The sequence below is a fragment of the Protopterus annectens genome, chromosome 8.part0 (assembly GCF_019279795.1).
Source record: "Protopterus annectens isolate FY-2018-M chromosome 8.part0, PAN1.0, whole genome shotgun sequence".
NCBI lineage: Eukaryota > Metazoa > Chordata > Ceratodontiformes > Protopteridae > Protopterus > Protopterus annectens.
The window spans coordinates 1880014711-1880020710 of record NC_056741.1 but is presented as its reverse complement, the minus strand read 5'-3'; positions in this window follow the sequence as shown (position 1 = coordinate 1880020710).

Genomic DNA, 6000 nt, shown 5'->3' with positions numbered 1-6000 from the left:
GCAGAAAATGTGTTTCAGTTTAAGAAACGACAGTTAATACTTCAGTATTAGGTAGAGAGTTTCCTTTAAATGGTGCTGTTAATCCAACACACTCCTAACCTTTCACAAACACCCTGAAGCCCACAGTACTCTATCCCCTTACATAACCCTTACTCTGCCACTAACTTGCAAACATACACACACAACACTCCAATCTGTGATTTTGAAAAATTTGATATATCCAGAATGTCCAGCATTAGACTAAAAACATACAAATCTACACTCCAACTTCCTAAGCCCCTCACAAATAACATTCAAACACACTCACTCCATCAAAACTCAATTTCACCAAGTAACCACACACCAAACAAATAAATACTCAAATTCCAGTTTGAACACACATATGATTGACATTCACAGACTGACACAAATGCACTTGGCTATCTGTCATTCGACAAAATATTAGAAACTCATATGTATACCTCTATTTCTTTTCCAGTATCCATTCCCATAAATAGGTCTATTAAGGAATCACATGTCGCAGCCTTATAGAAAAAATATAACATCACTTCACTTCACATGGGAGGTACCTCCAATGATATAAACAAATTTAGGCTCATTGCCATTCTATTCCTTCTTTCAAAAATGCTTGAAAATGCATTCATAATCAATTAATAGCTGATTTACAAACTAACAGCCTGCTTACTCCACACAACATGGTGTCAAACCAGAGCATAGCACTAAACTTCAACAACACTGTTAGCCTAGCCAGAAGTGAAGGCCAACTGGTTTCTGCTGTGTTTTTGAATGTGCCCAAGGCCTTCAATACTGTTTTCCATAGCCTTCTTCTAAAACAACTCTCTTCACTCCTGGCTACCCTTCCAATAAACTCCAGTCTATTAAATGGATCCATTCTTACTCATCCTTCCTGCCTGTCAAAGCAGATGTTCTCCCAGGTTTCATACTGGGGCCACTGTTTTTCAACATAGTTACCAATAACCTACATTTCACCAAATGTCAAACATCCTTCATACAATATCCTGAATAGCATGCAGTCTTGGTGAGGACAAGGAACAGTACCACAATGTCAATAAAATGCAACCACATAAAATATAAATTCCAAAGTTGTTTAAAAGCTGTTTGAAAGCTTTAATCCAAAACTATTAATTGCTTTTGTCCAACAGTCATGGAGAAGGTTTCATACAATATAAAGTCCCTCATACAATATGTTGAAGACATTAATCTGTTCTGCCACTAAACCAATTGCTCTACAACACCTCACCCAGGAGTCACTTTCATTAGTTGAAAAATGGATCAATAAATCACAGCTTCTACTCGAGCCAAAAAAAAAAAAGCTGCTGCTATTCTATCCAAAAGCCCTTACACACCTCAAACAAAATTTATCAGTTACAGCCTCTGATAACACCCCATATAGAAGTCATTCTCCCTTACCAAGCTACTAGGCATGACAAGTGATGATAACCTGAAATTTGACTTACATGTGCAATAGGCTTTCAAAAAACTTGCCAAAATTTGGGGCAGTCTATAGAACAAAAAACTACTTAACTGATTCATCCCAGAAACTCCCGTCCTCTACCCTCCTACTGCCCACTTTATTTTATGGGTCTCCTATACTGCTTAACCTTCAAGCTTCTATCTAAAATAAACTAAACTAGTGCTACAATAAAAATAGCAAAAGGTGCCATTAACTCATCAAACAGAACCCAAGATTACTTAGCCCTAAAACAGCTTGATTGGCTTGAATTACCAAAGCAGCTCTCTTAAACCCAACTACTCCTAGTCCACAAATTAATATACAACCCAGAACAAAACCAAGCCCTACTAGACTTTTTTCACACATACACCACTGGTAGATGACTTCGGTTTGGAAACAAAATGCTCCTCACTACTTACAAACCACACCTGTCAGCAGGAGCCTCTCTGTTCCAGCTGTGTAGCCCAGTCCTGGAATTCTGTCCCCTCATCCCTTAAATATACAAGCAACCTTTCCAATTTCAAGACTAATCTAAAAAAATCTCTATGTGACACCAGGGCTGCACAACCCTCAAAACAGAAACATGACCACCAACTCATTATAACTCTGCCTTTCTCACTTATAAGTCACTAAAATCTCCTTATCTTAGCAGGTGGTAATGGCCTAACATCAAAAGAAATTCTTACATTAGGGATACAGTACTACTAATGTATGCTCTTCTACCTCTTCAGCTAACATGTAGTACTATTTATTTTCCTCTCTCATGTCCTTCTATAACAGTCTCATTCTGATAATAACACACTCTCTCCCTTTATGTCATTAATTTCCCTCCTACTCATGAATTCTCATCATTTCATTCCAGTCCTCTGTTTACTTTGGCAACATAATACTCTTATTATTTTTCACCTCCTTTTATAATTATAAATATAGTCAATATTTTGAATAACTAGGTAATGGTTTACTTGACATAGCCTATCCAATTTTGCAGTATGTCTTGCTACTTGCAGTACATATTGTATTCATAATTGCAATTTAACGTAATAATATTTCTGTAAATATATTTCAATCTGTTTGCATTTTTAGCTGTTGTAGGGATTTTCCCCCTTTATATATAATTATTTATTAGCCACTGTAAAATGTTTTTATGTGTGTTTTTATGCAGCCTGTTCCCCCAACTCATTGTAAAATATTGAATCTATTGTGGGGCATTTCTCCATGTGTATATCATTTCTCAACTACTTTTTAAATGTTTTTGAATCTGCTGTGGAATTTTTCTCCCTGGGCCTTCACTGAAAATGAGCCATTGGCTAAGTCAGACTTTCCCAGTTATGAAATTAAATAAATAAATGTTTCCCTCTTTACCCCATCTCACCCAAGATCTTGATCATATTGGCTGTGACCTTATCTGAGCTTGTTGCTTTCCATGACTTCATTTTCCTTAGTGTTCATCCGACTTCTGCTAGGGTGGACTTTTCTTTCTTTTTGATTGTAGGCTATCTGGGGAAGTGCAGATTCTGTGGGTTTTTCTTCATTGAGAAGCTGCTGAAAGTACTGCTTCCATCTGCTTTGATATCCTGTTGACTGGTGAGCAGGTTGTTGCTAGCATCACTTATGAAAGGTGTCTGATGGCTGTCTTCTTTATCTTTTGTCATTGCCTTAAACTATGTGCTGAATCACTTTCAAGAAGCCTGCCGAATGATTCTGATGCCTTGTTCTTTCCTATTATGACTGTTGTCTTAGCCTCTTTGTTAGCCATCTAGTATTTATTTTTTGGTCTAGTCAATCTTTGGTGTTTGCTACATTTCCTGCACTCCTTCTGTCTTTGGATAACTTCCTGGACTTCTGTATTCTATCATCAGCTTTCCTTATGTATTTAATTTCAACAGTTGGCTCAGTCATATTTCTGTTCTATAGTTTTCACACGTGCTGTTTTGAGACGCTGCCATTGTTCTTCAAAGCCACCAGTTGCCTCTTCTTTCTGTGGTAACCCGAGAATTTCCTTGAACTAATGTGCTTGCCCTCCAACCAGTTTCCTTTTCTTCATCCTAGACTCTGTTGATTTTAGAGTCTTCTCTGACCACACCTTGCAGCTGATAGTTGCCACCAGTGGGATATGCTTTATGCATATTGTTTCATTGGGGGTGACATTTCAATCCTCTTTTACCACAGTGCCCTTTCTTTATTAGGAGGAAGTCTACTTGAGTTGCAGGTTTGTCACTCTTTTATGTGATCTTGTGGCTGTCTCTCCTGCTCAGTCATGTGTGTACCAACATCAAGCCAATCACCAGACAGAAGTCTAGAATGGCCACTCCTTCTTTATTCCCATTGCCCTACTTTTATGAACCTAGGCAGTCCTCATATCCAGTTCTGTCTCAGAAATGAGATTTCAGATCCTCCTTTATCAACACCAACTCATGCTGTCCTGATTTATCTAGTAGGTCCTTCAAGTGCTGCCCAAACACACTCTTTTCCTCACCATCACAACCCTAATGTGAGGCACAGTTTTAAAATTATGGATACCGCCCTGTCTTTACACTGGAGTCTGATTGCCATAAGTCTATCACTAATTCTGACGACACCCCTCACTGTCTTCAGAAGACTGTGCCATATGACAACTCCCATGCCATTTCTAGCCTGATGTCTCCCCCTTAATAGTAGACTCTGGATCCCAAGCCAAGTAGCTTTGATGCACTACCATCTGCCTAAGCTCCTTGACATACAAGAAGCCAAATATATACTATAAGAGCAACATCTCTAGTTCATACCCTAATATCATCAATTAAAAAACACATTAGAGAAAAAAATGCAAACATTAAAATACTAAAAAATATGAATAATCCTCAACTAGACACATCAGATTTTGCCAAAAATTGGCAGTCATAATCTGCAAACCAGAAGAAAATCACATCCCACAGAGAAAAAAAAATCCCCTTACAATAAAAGATGCAGTATGAAGGTAAAAATATAAAGAAACAAATAAAGATACCCTGATGCAAATATTGAAGACTGAACTGAGACTACAAACTAATTTAACAAAAATGTAGAAAGCAATAGTGTAATAAAATACACAGCTCATAAAAAAAACAGTACAACATCAAGCATCCCGTGCATAAAATAGGAAAACTATACATATTTATTGTGCAATTATGTCCAAAATTTAACAAGCATCTTAGCTGCATGTTGCACAACTTCCTGATCTGGCTGTCTGTTCTAAGGTATGACTGTCCTGGCTGCAAATACCCTTCTGGTCCTCAACCATCAAAATGTGAACACAGTCCTTAACACAAGCACCCATCATTCCTCCTAAACCCATAAAATACTACTAACATTAAAATAAAACAAAATGAGAAAGTTCCCAAAAAACAATTAGAATCTCCACTAATAATCTAAAAAAATAACTAACATCAGCATTGCCTCTCTCTTTCTCTCTCTTTCTGTCTTTCTCTGGTTGTAAAGACCCAAAATAGTTTGAAAACACACACAAACATGCAATTACACATACACCAATGTACACACATTATTCTAGAAAGTTAGAGCCCCAAAGAAAAAACAAATCACAAAAAAATCAACAAGTATATTTACCTGTGAACTTAAATCTCTTAATACATGATCAGAACAAATAAATAGTCATGACTGACATCTGGTGGACAACTAACATAATACCATAATAATACAAAAATACATGAATATACTGCAGCCTCAATTTTAAATGTTTCTAATAATTAATTTAGAGGAGGGGAGAATGTTGTTGTGTCTTTCGGCTTTTCCCGGTTAGGGGTCGCCACAGTGGAACTCCGGTCCGCTAATGATTGGCAGTAGATTTTTACGTACCGAGTTGCCAGCTCTGACACAAAACCTTCAACGAAGGTACGCCCATACACGCACGTCTCCACACAGAAGACGCTTTAGCTGACAATTGAATGGCACAACATCTTACTGTGAGGCGACAACGCTACCACAGCACCACCACAGAATACTACACTTACATTAACGATCCCCTTTTTTACTTTCTGATGAAGCCATAGTAATTTTTTTAATTTATTATTGCTGCATGAAAACACTCTATTAATTCTGCTACAAGTGAATGCAGCATTCTGATGGTTATGTCAAACCAAGGATGAAGAGAAATTTGCTGTTAACTCATTACATCTGAGTGATGCCTCCAAGTGGAGCTGCAGTTAACTCTTACTACTGCCTCGAGGCGTCAAATATTGCTTGTTCATATACTGCGGTAGCATTTTTGCCTCACAGTAAGACGCTGTCCGGTTTGATTCTCAGCTAGAGCTTCTTCTGCGTGGAGACATGCGTGAATGGGCGTACCTTCGTTGAAGGTTGTGCATCAGGGCTGGTAACAAGGCATGTAAAAATCAACTACCAATCATTAGCGGACCGGAGTTCCACTGTGGCGACCCCTAACCGGGAAAAGCCGAAAGACACAAAAAAAGTTTACATTTGTTGACCGGGAGAATCCGACTGGATAAATGTCCATTTTCAGCGGAGGCCAGGGGAGAAAAGCTCCAGAGTTT